Source organism: Musa acuminata, chromosome BXJ1-1 (assembly GCF_036884655.1).
Source record: "Musa acuminata AAA Group cultivar baxijiao chromosome BXJ1-1, Cavendish_Baxijiao_AAA, whole genome shotgun sequence".
Classification (NCBI taxonomy): domain Eukaryota; kingdom Viridiplantae; phylum Streptophyta; class Magnoliopsida; order Zingiberales; family Musaceae; genus Musa; species Musa acuminata.
In genome coordinates, this window is record NC_088327.1 from 34,620,001 (window position 1) to 34,637,283 (window position 17,283).

The following is a 17,283-nucleotide window of genomic DNA, read 5'->3' on the forward strand; positions in this document are numbered from 1 at the left end:
AACCCCCAACGTGATCATAGTCTTGACTCTGGTGTAACTCTTGTTGCATGTCTTACTGCCATCATAGTTAATCCTACACACTTGTCTCAATATATGGATTAGATAACAAATGACAATTGACTTCATCATCAAAATCTGAGATTCAACAACATAAAATTTCGCTCAAGGAGAGATAATTAAAGCAAGAAGAATCATGTTGGGCCAAAGAAAAATATGTCAAAAGATTGGACGTTGAGCAGTTTTGAGATGTTCAAGAATGCAACTCTTGCTTCTTGAAATATGAAAATTTGTCAATTTTGCTAAATGTGCAACTTAGCATATTTTGCTTCTTGAGATAGGCAAGCTAGTGATGTTCAAGATAGCAAGCTCTTTCTTCTCTTTTGAAAAGTGTCATTTTTGCTTCTTTTGCAAAGTGCAAGCTAGCAAAATTTTACATTATTTTGCAACATGTAGGCTAGCAAGATATTGTTAGGATCAAGAGCACTAAGGGGGGTGGGGGGCGAATTAGTGCAGTGGAAAACCTTCTACGATAAAAATCATGTTCGTTCGATAAAAGTGATTTCGGTAGGAAAGCCGATTCGTAAATCACTTTAACTTTTGATTAAGCGAGATGCAGCAAAGATATAAGTGCAGTTTGCAGTTATGTTCAAATCAGACAGTAGGCGTAAACTGAAATATGATATTCGTACGAAAAAAACTGATTTACGTCGAAATGCTGATTTGTAAATCACTTGATTAAGCGAGATGCAGTTAAAGCAAGGATATAAAGGCAGTTTGCAGTTATGATAGAAATCAAAACGTAAACGCAAACTGAAATATGATGATCATACGATAAAACTGATTTACGTCTAAACGTCGATTCGGAAAGTGCAAAGCTTGAAACCCGATCGTATATGCGCAGAAAGCAGTAAGCTTTTGAGGAGATTTGCAGTAAGGATAAGATGCTCAAAGTAACTGTAAACCGAGATTTAGAGTGGTTCGGTCAATCTTGACCTACTCCACTTTTGGCTTCCTCCACCGACGAGGTCACCGACGTCAACTAGAGGCCTTCCTTCAATAGGCGAAGGCCAACCACCCTTTTACAGTTTCACTCTTTTTGACGGGCTTAGGAGACAACCCTTACAGAATTTTCTCTCCTCTCTTTAAAGATCAGAACTTGGAAGAAAAGAGGGAGAAGAACTTTTGGCTTTTACAACAATTTTGAGCTCTAAGAATCACAGAATAAGATCAGGATTTCAGTGTGTATATATTGCCTTTCAGTGCTGAATGGGTGGGGTATTTATAGGCCCCAACCCAATTTGAATTTGGAGCTCAAAACTGTCAATTCTCGGAATTCCGGGATATGGCGGTTGCACCGCCTGACTGGAGCGGTTGCATCGCCTGGCAGAGCTCGAAGACTGAGCCTCTGGGCGGTGCCACCTCCTGTCAGGGGCGGTTGCACCTCCTGCCAGAGCTCGAAGACCGAGCTCAGGCGGTGCCACCTCCTGACTGAGGCGGTTGCACCGCTCAGCCAGAGCTCGGAGACCGAGCCCAGGCGGTGCCACCTCTATCAGGGGAGGTTGCACCTTCTGCTAGAGCTAGAAGACTAAGCTCAGGCGGTGCCACCGCCTGACTGAGGCGGTTGAACCGCCTGGCAGAAATCAGGGTCCGAATGGGTTGATCCATTCGGCCCAATTTGGATTTTTTCAGGGGCCCAATTGCCCCAAGATTAAGTTAATGGGATCACCTCCCATTTCCAACTTAATCATTGTGCTAACTACGATTTTTCCTAAGATATTTACTGCAACTTACTCCGGTGCGTCAATCGCTTCTTCCGGCGAGCTTCCGGCGAACTTCCGTCGATCATCCGATGAACCCTCGGTGATGCTTCTGCGGACTTCCGGCAAACTCCTGGACTTGCGACGATCCACTTGGCGAGTTCCGACGAGCTTCTTTGGCAAGCTCATGGACTTCTCGGATTTGTTCCCGTAGAACCTCCGACAACTGTCCGAACTTCCGTCGAACTCTCGAACTCCCAACGTGATAATTGTCTTGACTCCGGCGCAACACCTGTTGCATATCTTATTTTCATCGTAGTTAATCCTGCACACTTATCTCAACATATAGATTAGATAATAAATGACAATTGACTTCATCATCAAAATCCGAGATTCAATAGATATAATGTTTTACATGAAGCAAGCAAACAATTTGGCAAGTGTTACATTTGTATCTTCTCTTTAGATGTGCAAGAAAGTAAGCAAGTTTTTGTACTTTCTTGACTTGTGCAAGCTAGCTAATTTGCTTTCTAGCATGTTTTGCTCTCCTTTTGTCATTGTCAAAAAGAAGGGAAGAATACAATGTTGTAATTCTTTTCCCTTTTCAATAATTTCTAAATCATGACAAAGATAAGTATCAATCTTATCTGTGCATCATTATATATTCAAATTAAAACATGCATAATTTCAAAACCATACATTTCATTTTTCATACATGATACCAAAAAATAAATCAATCATCATTATGAGCATATTATACAAGATACTAAAATATTAAAGTTTTTAAACATTTATCAACATTTTGATCATGATACCAAACATTCATCATTTAAAGCATTCATGATACGTCATTTTGGTAACAAATCATAGCATTTCAAATCATAATGGTATTAATTTTGTCAAATTTCTTATTTATCATTGTAAATAAGAAAGAATAAGGGAAGAACAAAATAGTGTAAAATATTTCAATCATTTGAAGGCATATAAGCCATAAATACAACGACATCATGTCATGAAAGATAAAACATCTTGAATTAAAAAAAGACATGATTCATTTTATCAAATCTCTTCTTTTTATAAATAGCAAAAATTATAGGTGTATAAAAAAGAGATCTTGATTAAAAAAAAATCTCATGTAATTACAAGAAATCAAGATTATGATTTTGATCAAACTCATTCAAATTCAAATTGTCCAAATCATCAAAAATATTTTCAAAATCATTTTTAAGAGATTCACAAAAGTGATACAAATAGATTCATTAATCTCCTTCTTGGAAAAATTGATAAAGTAGAGAAATTTTTCTAAGAAAAAGATTTCCTCTTTTTAGTTTGTTTTATACAAGCATGCCTTTGTCCTTTTTATGCAAAAAATATATATATATCATCAATCATTTAGAATCAAAAAATAAAATTCATCATAAAAACCATCAAATCAATAAACCATAAATTACTTGAAAATCATCATGCATAATTTCGAAATTTATTAAGCATGATCATTATGCATGACATCAAAACATGGTTTCAAAATATTTATTATTTTCGTTATATAATTATATCATTATGCATCATCGAAATTGATTTCATAAACCATTTTTATTTTTAGGTGAATCAACTTTTCATGCTTAGTTTTCCATACAAAAGCCATGCATCATCATTAAGCATGATATCAAACTTCTAAATATTTTCATTAAGCATGGTTTCACTTAAATTTGAAAATCATCAAGATACACATTATTTATTCTTAAAAAAAAACTTAAATATGATCATTATTGGATTTAAATCTAACATTTTATTTCATTATAAAATATATAATTTTCATTATCATTTTCAAAATTACTAGCATGATCATAATTTTTGTATTTTCATTTTTAAACATGTAATTTTCAAGAAAAATAATTATTCTAAAAAAATAAATGCATAATGAAAAGCATCATGTAATTTCGAAATAAATTAAGGGGGTTTTAATTACCTCATCGTTGAAAGCTGTTAAGGCGTAGTTTGTAACCTCGCCTTTGTTGATTTTCTCCTCGTCTTCAAAGGAGCTCGATTCATCCCAATTTGTGTTCTTCTTCTTGCATTCAAAGCAAGTAGTTGTGTTCTTTTTATTTTTGTTCTTTAATTTTTGTTTCATTAACTTTTTGAATTTCATGAGTAGTTCAAGTTCACCCTCACTTGAGCTTATACTCGAGTGGTCTTCAATTATTCTATGTCTTAAATCTTTTCTGTTCTTTGGAATGTGGTTCTCAAGTTCTTTACGTGTATTGCACATCAATTCATAGGTCATCAAAGACCCAATAAGTTTTTTTAGAGGGAAATGGTTCAAATCTTTTGATTCTTGTAAAGCCATTACTTTTGAATCCAAGTTTTAGAAAGTGATCTTAAGATCTTGTTAGTGAGTTCAAAATCCAAAAAACTTTTACCAAGTGCTTTTAAACCATTGATGACATTTGTAAGACGGGTGTACATGTCAACAATGGTTTCGCTTGGTTTTATATGAAAAAGTTCAAAATCGTGCATTAAAAAGTTAATTTTTGAATCTTTAACACTACTTGTGCCTTCGTGTGTGGTTTAAAGAATGTGCCAAATATCGAAAGCTGTTTCACACAAAGAAACACGATTAAACTCGTTTTTGTCTAAGGCGCAAAATAAGCCATTCATAGCCTTTGCATTTAGAGAAAAAGTCTTCTTCTCTAAAGTATTTCAATCTTTCATTAGAAAAGAAGACCTTTTAAAACTAAATTCGACTATGTGGCATAAATCAAGATTTAATGAAACTAAGAAATCTCTCATTCGAGTTTTCCAATAAGTGTAGTCCGTCCCATTGAAAAAGGGAGGACGAATGAAAGAGTGACCCTCTTGAAAGCTGAAATGAGCTATATATCTTGGGTGTTAATCCAAATGAGAAATCACGAGACTCTGATACCAATTATTAGGATCAGGGGTTGGCACTAAGAGGGGGGGTGAATTAGTACAGCGGTAAAATAACGTCGGTTTAAACAACTTCGTACGATAAAAAATGTTCTGATGAAAACCGATCTCAGAAATATCTTAACTTAAAACACGTTCGTAAATGAATTGAAGGTAGGAAGCACTTAAAGAGGTTTGCAATAAGGTAATAGCAAGAATAAAATGCAAACCAGAGAACATGATAGTTTTAGAGTGGTTTGGTTGTCATTACATATATCCACTTCATTGATTCCTCTTCCATCGAGGCCACCGGCTTCCATTATTGATCTTCTTTCAATGGGCAGAGATCAACTACCCTTTTACACCCCTCTTCTCATTTTCACGGGTTTAGGAGACAACCCTTACAAGCACTCACCCTCCTCTTATAGAATTCTAACACTTAGACTAGAGGAGGATTCTCAAAAAAGATTTCTATAGCGTTTTTCTACTTTTGAACTCTTTGTGCTTGTGTGCTTTAACCAGGGATGAGAGGGGTATTTATAGGCTTCAAGTTGATTCAAACTTGGAGCCTAAAACTTTTCCATCCCGGGTTCCCCAGGCACAGGCGGTACCATCGCCCAGTGTTGTTAGGATGAAGAGCACTAATTGGGGGGGGGGGGGGGGGGGGGTGAATTAGTGCAGCGGAAAAACTTTCGACGTTCAAAACTGCATTCGTACGATGAAATTGTTTCCGACGTAAAATTGTTTTCGGAAACTTAACTTGAAAGCAAGTTCATAAAGGAGTGCAGCAAAGGTAAAGAGGAAGTAGAGCACATATGGAGGTTTGCAGTAAGGTAAGCAGTAAGAATAAATGCAAACCAGAGAGCACCGTAATTTTAGAGTGGTTCGGTCAATCTTGACCTACATCCACTTTTGGCTTCCCCCTCTGACAAGGTCACAGACATCCACTAGAGGCCTTCCTTTAATAGGCGAAGGCCAACCACCCTTTTACAGTTTCACTCCTTTTGACGGGCTTAGGAGACAACCCTTACAGAATTTCTCTCCTCTCTTGAAAGCTCAAAACTTGGAAGAAAAGAGGGAGGAGAACTTCTAGCCTTTACAACACTTTTGATCTCTAAAAATCACAAAGTAAGATTGGATTTTCGGTGCCCTTTCATGCAGGAAAGGGTAGGGTATATATAGGCCCCAAACTGATTTGAATTTGGAGCTCAAAAATGTCATTTCCCGGATTTCCGGGGTCCTGGCGGTACTACCTCCTGACTGAGGAGGCGGTACTGTTAGGATCAAGAGCACTAAGGGGGGGGGGGGGTGGTGCGCGGGGTGCGGTGGGGGTGAATTAGTGCAGCAGAAACTTTCAAGGATTTAAAACGACGTTCGTACGATAAAAGCGATTTCAGTATGAAAGCCGATTCGAAAATTGCTTTAACTTAGATTAGGCGAAGTGCAGTTAAAGTAAAGCTATGTAGGCAGTTTGCAGTTAAGATAGAGAATAGAAAGTAAATGCAAACCGAGATTTAGAGTGGTTCGGTCAATCTTAACCTACATCCACTTTCGGCTTCCTCCTCCGACGAGGTCACCGGCGTCCACTAGAGCGAAGGCCAACCACCCTTTTACAGTTTCACTCTTTTTGACGGGCTTACGAGACAACTCTTACAGATTTTTCTCTCCTCTCTTTAAAGATCAAAACTTAGAAAAAAAGGGGGAGGAGAACTTCTAACCTTTACAACACTTTTGAGCTCTAAAATCACAGAGTAAGATCAAGCTTTCGGTGCCCTTTCATGCAGGAAAGGGTGGGGTATATATAGGCCCCAAAATGGTTTGAATTTGGAGCTTAAAAATATCATCTCCCGGATTTCCGGGGTCCTGGCAGTACTACCTCCTGACTGGGGCGGTACAATCGCCTGGCAGCTCGGAGACTGAGCCTTTGGGCAGTGCCACCGTCTGATAGGGGCAGTTACACTGCCTAGTCTCACTCGGAGACTGAGCCCAGGCAGTGCCACCGCCACAGTCTCACTTGGAGACTGAGCCCAAGCAGTGCCACTACCTGACCTGGGCGGTTACATCGCCCAGCTTTCCTGGGAGACCATTGTTAGGATCGGAGCGGCACTAAGAGGGGGGGGGGGGGGGGTGAATTAGTGCAACGGATTAAAACTTGTAAATTTAAAAATAATTTCGTAAATGCATAAAGATTTCAATTCGTCAATGACTCGAAGAAAGTAGCTTGAGTAAAGTGAGAAGATGAAAACCGAAAGCTTGCTGCAATATAAATAACAGTTTCAGAAAAGTAAATACTCACACATTCAAGGAAAACATCAATTTAAAGTGGTTCGGTTAAAATGACCTACATCCACTTGCGAAGCCTTCTTCAATGAGGCTCCCAACTTCCACTAGCAAATCACTTTGAAGGGGAAGGACAAATACCCCTCTTACAACCTTTTTACAAGTGGTTCACTCTCTTACAAATTTTTCAAAGAGAAAGAGGGAGGTGAACACTTAAGCTATTGAAAATAAGAATTTTGCTAAAGCTTTTCTCAATTTCTTACTTCCCAAAGGTTGTGTTCTCTGCTGAGAATTGAGGGGTATTTATAGGCCCCAAGAGGATTCAAATTTAGGCTCTAAATTTTGAATTCTCTTGGGTTTCCGAGGCTGACGGTGCCACCGCCTGTCGGTGGCGGTGCCACTGCTAATCAGTGTCTGACACCGACAATGTACTAGCGGTGCCACCGCCCAGTCCGGCGGTGCCATCGCCTAGTCTGACGGTGCCACCATTGGACCTCTCGGGTGCTGGGTGGTGCCACCGCTCAGTCCAGCGGTGCCACCGCTCGGTTCTCGGGTTCTGGGCGGTGCCACCACCTACACTATTTTAGCTCACTGGTTGGGATACAAACTTGGCCCAAACCAGTCCGAACTCGGGCCCAATTAGCCCCTACTTGGGTTATAGGATTAACACCTAATCCTAACCCTAATTAACGTGCTAAATATGAATTTAAAGACATTTCCTAAGCTATTACAAAGTCCGTAAATCGACTTCTTCCGGTGAGCTTCCGGCGAACTTCCGGCGGTCTTCCGATAAACTCTTGGAAACCATTCTGCGGACTCCCGGCAAGCTCGTAGACTTCACGATTTGATCTTGGCGAGTTCCAATGAGCTTCCTCGGCAAGCTCCGATCTTTCTCGGTGAGCTCCGCAAACTTCCAACGAACCTTCTGGCGAGCTTCCGAAAAACCCTTCGGCAAGCTCCCTACTCATTCTCGGCTAGTTCCGATACCATTCCCGACGAACCTTCGGACTTCCGTCGAACTTGCAATGAATCCTTCGCACTTGACTCCGACACTTTGTTTCGCTTTATGTCTTCATCGCTATCGTAGTTAATCCTGCACACACAAGCCAAAACTCTACTCCGATCTAGACAATTATTACAACACGAATGGACATTCTATTGCCCGGCACATCATTGGTTGGTGCTTCGTCTGATTCTTCAGTGCATCGTCCTCTCATGCAACTTGTTGCCCAATCGGCGGTTGACCTCTGCAACCCCGATATCCTTGGCACAATTCCGCTCTCCTTAGCCCGATGCCCGACGTACGAAGCCTTCTGTCATCCAATATCCTGATGTGATCTCCTCTAGCGCAATGTCAATTCCTCTTGCATCAACTGTCTAATCCTGATCGAGTAGACCTGCATCACTCAAAATGCAGTTAAACATCTAAACACAATCGATTAGTTTCATCATCAAAATCTGAGATTCAACAACCATCTCCTAGGCGGTGCCACCGCCGACCTTGGCGGTGCCACCGCCTGGCAGGAATTCTAGTCCGAATGAGTTGATTAATTCGGCCCAATTTAGGTCTATCAAGGGCCCATTTCCCCTAGATTAAGTTAATGGATCACCTCCCATTCCTAACTTAATCTACATGCTAACTACGATATTGCTTAAGACATTTACTGTAACTTGCTCCGGTGCGTCAATCGCTTCTTCCGGCGAACTTCTGACGAACTTCCGGCGAACATCCGATGAACCTTCGGCGATGCTCCGATAGACTTCCGGCAAACTCCTGGACTTGCGATGATCCACTTGGCGAGTTCCGATGAGCTTCTTTGGCAAGCTCCTGGATTTCTCGGATTTGTTCCCGTAGAACCTCCGACGACCGTCCGGACTTCCGTTAAACTCTCGAACTCCCAACGTGATCATAGTCTTGACTCCGGCGCAACTCCTGCTGCATGTCTTACTTCCATCATAGTTAATCCTGCATATGTAAAATAAAACTTCGATTGAGACAATTAATCCTAAGCAATTAACCAAGTTATTCGATATGTCATTGGTCCCTCGACGCTTCGTCCGATTATTTGGTGCATCGTCCTCTCCTGCGGCCTATTGCCCAATCGGCCAGTTGACTCTACAACTTCGATATCCTTGGCACAATACCTGCTCTTCTTGGTCCGATGCCCGAGTCCATGGCCCGAAGCCTTCTGTCGATACGTCGACCGATCCACCGGCCCGACCTCCAATCTTCTGACATGTTCCTCTAGCACAACATGATTTTTCCTACTTTAATTGTCTCATCCTTATCGAAGCATCCTATGTCACTCAAAATGCAGATTAAATCTCCCCATTTTTTATGATGACAACCACTTGATGACGGAGTTAACCTTAACTCCCGGAGTTTAAACAAACTCCCCCTATCAATATGCCATATTGATAGAACCTTGAATTCAAACTGAATTCAAGTCATTACAATATTCATCATGAATACTTGCAACACGTCATCATGAACTTATGCATAACATCATACTTCTCCCCCTTTGTCATCGACAGAAAGGAGAAGTCCAACTATTCTTGTGTTTGTAGTATTAATTTAACTTATTGCATGAAAAACATAATATCAAGTTTTATCATCATGCACTTTTGAAGCTAGAAAATTTAGCAAGTGTTACATCATGTTTAGAACATTCAAGCTATCAAGTTTTAGATATGCAAGTTTTACAACATACAAGATAGCAAATTCAAAGATATGCAAGTTGGCATATTTGTTTTTCTTTGCGATAGATAAGATAGCACTTTTGCTTCTAGAAATATGCAAGTTAGCAATCTTTGCCTATCTTTTGAAATGAGTAATTTTTTTGCTTTCTTTGCAAAGTTTGAGCTAGCAATTTTGCTTCCATTGCAAAATGCAAGTTAGCATATTTTGCATCTTGAGATAGGCAAGATAGCACATTTTTACATTTTCTTGAGATTTTAAGCTAGCAATTCTCGGTGAGTTCAAGATAGCAATTTCTTCTCTTTTGAGAAGTGTAATTTTTGCTTTCTTCTTGAATTGTGAAAGCTAGCTATCTCCCCCTTTGTCATTGTCAAAAAGAAGGGAAGACCCTTTATGTCAATTTCTAAATTATGACAAAGGTGAGTAATCATTTTTATTTCAAATTTTCATAATTGAGATAAATCTTGAATTCAAATTAAGGCAATTTTAATCATGATTCACATCATATGCATGCATCATTTTAGCAACAAATCATAGCATTTCATCACATGGCAAGATATCAGCAAGTAAAATTACGATGCAAGTTCTTGATATCTTAACATGATTCAAACATTTTAAGTGTTTAGCAATCATAGCATTTCATCACATGGCAAGATATCAGTAAGTAAAATTACGATGTAAGTTCTTGATATCTTAACATGATTCAAACATTCCAAATGTTTAGCAATCATAGCATTTCATCACATGGCAAGATATCAATAAGTAAAATTACAATGCAAGTTCTTGATATCTTAACATGATGCAAACATGGCATATGGTAATCATAGCATTTCTATCATCAATTTACCATATATTTCGATGCAAGTTTCTTTTGATATCTTAACATAATTCAAATTCAAATATGGCACTCATAGTATCAATTCATATATTTCTCCCCCTTTGTCATCAACAAAAAGGAGAACGATATAAGCAAATTTTAAACGTAAGTGCTGTAATGATTCATGTCATAACTAGGTTTATGTCATTTTTCAACAGTGAGTGATAGGATATCAATTATACAAACATCTCAAGGAAAACATGACATGGAGATACCTTTCATTATTTCTTCCTCTTTATTTGTTATTATCTTTTTGCATGAAGGAGGAAAGTCACTTGTGAGCTTACTCGAATGAAGTTAAAATTGATAAGATATTAAAGCATACTTCATTTTTACAAGAAACAAGATATGTGTGTGAATCACATCCTTGCACGTAAAATTATTTCTCAAAAGATATGAGAAGGAATCATTAAATCCATTTCTCGAAAGATATTTTTCACATGATAAGTCTATGAAAGATGCATTTGCTAGTTGATTCCATATGTCAAAAATCAATAATGTGAATCCAAAACTCGATATGACATATGTTTATTAAGTCCGGAAGAGAATAATGTATCGAGAAAATCCAATTGTTAGGATCAAAAAGATCAGAAAATGAAATTTAACACTTTCATACATTCGGACATGGTTTTGCTATAGATTTTTAATCACAATCATGAAGATAAAACATGCTCATCATCATGAAAATTTTTGTATCCAAAACACATAATTTCCAACATGTTATTAAGGCATGTAATAGTGTAAAATTCTCATTATAGCAATTATATCCTACCATGCATGATCAAAGTTTCTCCCCATTTTATTATTGTAAACAAGAAAGAAGAAGGGAAGAACATGATTCATTTTGATCATTTCAAGACATACAAGCCATAAATACAATCACATCATGTCATGAAAGATAAAAACACTTAATACCAAAAGACATGATTCATTTGGATGGTAGATGGCAAAAAGAAACATTGAGGATAAAAGATCTCGATTTTTATAGAGTAAATCTCCCATTCAAATTCAAATCATCAAATCAAAATCATTTTCAAGAGATTCATAAAAAGATAATAAAATAGATTCATCAAAGTCAATAAGATAGAGAAAAAGAATTTTTAAGAAAAATACTTTTCTCTATTTAGTTATTTCATACAAGCATGCCTTTGTAAAAAAAAATATATATCATCAATCGTTTAGGATTGAAAAATAAATTCCATCATAAAAACCATCAAGATCAATAAACCACAAAAATCATCATGTATAACTTTAAAATCTCATGCATAAAATAAAATCATCAATCATGGTATTAAAACATCATTATGCATTATTAAATCATCAAGCATGATTTCATATTTTCAATCAAAAATCATTTTGTTTGTTTATCATAAGATATGCATTTTTCATGATTATTTTTAAAATCATTGGAAAGGTAAGCATGATAAGCATAATCCTAATTCATTAGCATTTTCATTATATTATTTAAACATGTAATTTTTAAGAAAATTAATTCTATACTAAAAAAGAAAATGTATTATAGAAAGCATCATGTAATTTCGAAATAAATTAAGGGGGTTTTGATTACCTTATCATTGAATGTCGTTAAGGCGTAGTTTGCCACCTCGCCTTTCTTGATTTTCTCCTCGTTTTCGGATGAGCTCGATTCATCCCACTTTGTGTTCTTCTTCTTACATTAAAAGCAAGTAGTTCTGTTCTTTTTATTCTTAAATTTTTGTTTCTTTAATTTTTCAAATTTTTTAGTTAGTAGTTCTTGTTCACCATCACTTGAGCTTATGCTCGAGTAGTCTTCAAATGTTCTATGTCCCAAATCCTTCCTGTTTTTTGGAAGGTGGTTTTGTTCATCATGTTCATCATCAGCATTGCGCACCATTTCATATGTCATTAATGAACCGATAAGTTCTTCAAGTGAAAAAATATTTAAATCTTTTGTTTCTTGTATTGCCGTTCCTTTTGATTCCCAAGCTTTAGAAAGTGATCATAAAACTTTACTAACAAGTTCAAAATTCGAGAAATATTTGCCAAGAGCTTTTAAACCATTGACGATATCCGTGAAATGGGTGTACATGTCAACAATGGTTTCGCTCGGCTTCATTCGAAAAAGCTCGAAACCATGCATCAAAAAATTTACTTTAGAATCTTTTACACTACTTGTGCCTTCGTGTGTGATTTCAAAAGTACGCCAAATATCGAAAGCCGTTTCGCATATAGAAACCCGATTAAACTCGTTTTTGTCTAAGGCACAAAATAGAGCATTCATAGCTCTATCATTTAAAGAAAACGTCTTCTTCTCCAAATCATTCCAATGGTTCATTGGAAGAGAAGACATTCGAAAATCGTTCTCGACAATATTCCATAATATAAATCCAACGAAAGCAAGAAAACTCTTATTCGAGTTTTCCAATAAGTGTAGTCCATCCCATTGAAAAAGGGAGGACGAATGAGAGATTGACCCTCTTGGATGCCGAAAAGAGCCATTTCTATATGGGTGTTAAACCAAAATAGAAAACTTTCGAGGATTAAGAGCTCTGATACCAATTATTAAGATCAAGAGCACTAAGGGGGGGGGTGGGGGTGAATTAGTGCAGCGGAAAACTTTCGAGGATTTAAAACGACGTTCATACGATAAAAGCGATTTCGGTATGAAAGCCGATTCAAAAATTACTTTAACTTAGATTAGACGAAGTGCAGTTAAAGTAAAGCTATGGAGGCAGTTTGCGGTTAAGATAGAGAACAGAAAGTAAATACAAACTGAGATTTAGAGTGGTTCAGTCAATCTTGACCGACATCCACTTTCGGCTTCTTCCTCCGATGAGGTCACCGATGTCCACTAGAGGCCTTCCTTCAATAGGCGAAGACCAACCACCTTTTTATAGTTTCACTCCTTTTGACGGGCATAGGAGACAACCCTTACAGAATTTTCTCTCCTCTCTTGAAAGATCAAAACTTGGAAGAAAAGAGGGAGGAGAACTTCTAACCTTTACAACACTTTTGAGCTCTAAAATCACAGAGTAAGATCAAGCTTTCGGTGCCCTTTCATGCAGGAAAGGGTGGGGTATATATAAGCCCAAACTGGTTTGAATTTGGAGCTCAAAAATGTCATCTCCCGGATTTTCGGGGCCCTAGTGGTACTACCTCCTGACTAGGGCAGTACAACCGCCTGGCAGCTCAGAGACTGAGCCTCTGGGCAGTGCCACCGCCTAACAGGGGCAGTTGCACCGCCCGATCTTGCTCGGAGACTGAGCCCAGGCGGTGCCACCGCTTGACCTTAGCGGTTGCACCGCCCAGGTTTCCTGGGAGACCATCTCCTGGGCGGTGCCACCGCCGACCCTAGCGGTGCCACCGCTTGGCAGGAATTCTGGTCTCAATGGGTTGATCCATTCGACCCAATTTGGGTCTATCAAGGGCCCAATTGCCCCCAAATTAAGTTAATGGGATCACCTCCCATTCCTAACTTAATCTATATGCTAACTATGATATTTCTTAAGACATTTACTGCAACTTGCTCCGGTATGTCAATCGCTTCTTTCGGCGAACATCCAACATGTCATATTGATAGAACCTTGAATTCAAACTGAATTCAAGTCATTGCAATATTCATCATGAACTTATGCATAAACTTATGCATAACATCATACTTCTCCCCGTTTGTCATCAACAAAAAGGAGAAGTCCAACTATTCTTGTGTTTGGAATATAAGTTTAACTAATTGCATGAAAAACATAATATCAAGTTTTATCATCATGCAGTTTTGAAGCTAGAAAATTTAGCAAGTGTTACATCATGCTTAGAACATTCAAGCTATCATGTTTTAGATATGCAAGTTTTACAGCATACAAGATAGCACTTTTGGTAATGTTAAAGATAGCAAGTTCTACATCATGCAAGCTAGCAATGTTACAACATTTTAGAACTTGCAAGCTAGCAATTTAGAGATGTTCAAGAAAGCAACTCTTGCTTCTTGAAATATGCAAGTTTTATAATATACAAGCTAGCAAATTCAAAGATATGCAAGTTAGCATATTTGCTTTTCTTGAGATAGGCACAATAGCACATTTTTGTATTTTCTTGAGATTTCAAGCTAGCAATTCTCAGTGACGTTCAAGATAGCAATTTCTTCTCTTTTAAGAAGTGTAATTTTTGCTTTCTTCTTGAATTGTGCAAGCTAACTATCTCCCCCTTATGTCAATTTCTAAATCATGACAAAGGTGAGTAATCATTCTTATTTCAAAATTTCATAATTGAGATAAACCTTGAATTCAAATTAAGGTAATTTTAATCATGATTCACATCATATGCAATACATCACATACATCATAATAAAAAACATAAGTATTGTATGTATCATTTTAGCAACAAATCGTAATATTTCATCACATGGCAAGATATCAGCAAGTAAAATTAGGATGCAAGTTCTTGATATCTTAACATAATGCAAACATGGCATATGGCAATCATAGCATTTCGATCATCAATTTATCATATATTTCAATGCAAGCTTCTTTTGATATCTTAACATAATTAAAATTCAAATATGACATTCATAGCATCAATTTATATAGCATTAAATTTAAATATGGCACTCATAGCATCAATTCATATATTTCTCATTCAAATATGGCACTCAAAGCATCAATTCATATATTTCTCATTCAAATATGGCACTCAAAGCATCAATTCATATATTTCTCCCTCAAATATGGTACTCATAATATCAATTCATATATTTCTCCCCCTTTGTCATCAACAAAAGGAGAAGTAGCTCTTATCTATTTTAAAAGATATGCAGGTTTTTGTAATATGAAGCTAGATTTTCATCACAACATATAAGCACAAAAGCATAGCAAAATTCTTAAGTTCAATCATGGCAATTCAACACTTGCTTCTTGTGCAAGATTGCACTTTGCTTTTCTTTGCATGTTCTAACTAGCAAAAGCTTTCTCCCCTTTGTTTTTGTCGAAAAGAAGGGAAGAGTACAAGCTAGCCAGCATTTGCCTTAGCTAGCAATCTTTCTCCCCCTATGTCATTGTCGAAAAGAAGGAGAGGAACCAATGATTTAGACTTTTACATAAACTATGAATTTACATTAATCAATATTTTAATCATCACATGATACATACAAGACAACAATGTAAAGAAATCATGTCATGAAAGACATCAATTGTTAAACATGATATGATAATAGTCTCAAAAATTTCAATTTGCGGTACATGTGATACATTGCGATACACTAAAAAATTTAATGCGATGCTTTTAAGGATATCAACCTATTTTTGATACAAAGCATGGCAAGAGCAATTATATTACAAATTTTCTAAGTTTTACATTTTATGCTTCTTTCGAGATAGCAATTCTTTGCTTCTCTTTAGATTGCAAGATTTGCAATTCATTGGTAGTGTTCATGATAGCAAGTTCTTTCAATGAAATGATCGAGCTAGTAAATTTTCCTTCCTTTGAAATATGCAAGCTAGTAAACTAACTCCCCCTTTATCATTATTAAAAAGAAGGAAGAAATCAATGGCTAAAAAATTTTAATCATTATACAAGCCATAATACAAAATCATGTAATGATATCAAGAAAATTCAAGAAGAACATGATTAATTCGACAAATCTTTTTAATAGAGCAAAAGAATTATACAACCAAGGATCATGATTAAAATACATCAATATCATAGATCAAGTCATGATTCATGATTCATCACAAAGCAAATTAATTTTCAATCATCACATAAGGCATTTAAAGAATTTTTGAAACATAGGAGAATGATTAATTTAAGCATGCAATGTTTCAATCAAATTCAAGTCATGAATACCAATACTTTCATATTGTGAGTATCAATTCATGAATATCAAAAGATATTATTTGTGATTCCAATTTTGCAAGATCAAGATTATGATTTAGATAAAACTCATTCAAATCAAAACTCAAAATCAAGTCATCAAAATCAATTTCGAGATTCACAAAATATCATGAAATCATTAATCTCGATTAGATGAGAAAAGCATTTTTTAAGTGATTCTTTTTCATCTAAGCATGCCTTAGTCTTTATATGCCAAATCAAGATAAGCATGAAAGTTCAAGACGTAAAGGTAAAATCTTATAAAACAACTCATCAAGCAAGATTTTAAACATCTATTTTCAAGCCATATAAAGAGTAAGTCAAGGATTCATTTATCTCATGTTATGAATTCCAATAGGCATCTCAAAATATCAACATCACATTAAAAATATATTTCAAAAAGATATATCGATAAGTGATTCATTTATATCATTTCATTCATTCGGAAGATTCTCCTCTTTGGTAAATAAATCTAGGAGAACAAAATGAATTAAGGGAGATATAACATGATTGAAGCATTGAACATGATTCATATTTAAAATGTGTCTCATGTCATAAGTATGAATCAAGCATTTGTGAAATCCGAAATCATCCTCAAAGTTACATTCAATAAATTCATATATGACAAGCATAGATTTATTGAAAAGTCGATAAAATAGAGAATCGCATTTCATTTTTATAAATTTCTATTCATATGATTTGCTTCTTATAAGCATGCCTTTACCTTTAATAAAACAAGTGTCAACATTTAAGACAGAAAGGTAAATTTCATAGAACAAATCATCAAGCATGATTCCATGATAACATCCTTTTAATATCTTGATATTCATCATCAAGTATGATTTCAAAAAGTACGTTCAAGAGAAATCATTAAGACCAAATGCATAATACACTCATTTATTTTCAAAATATTCATCATGTTT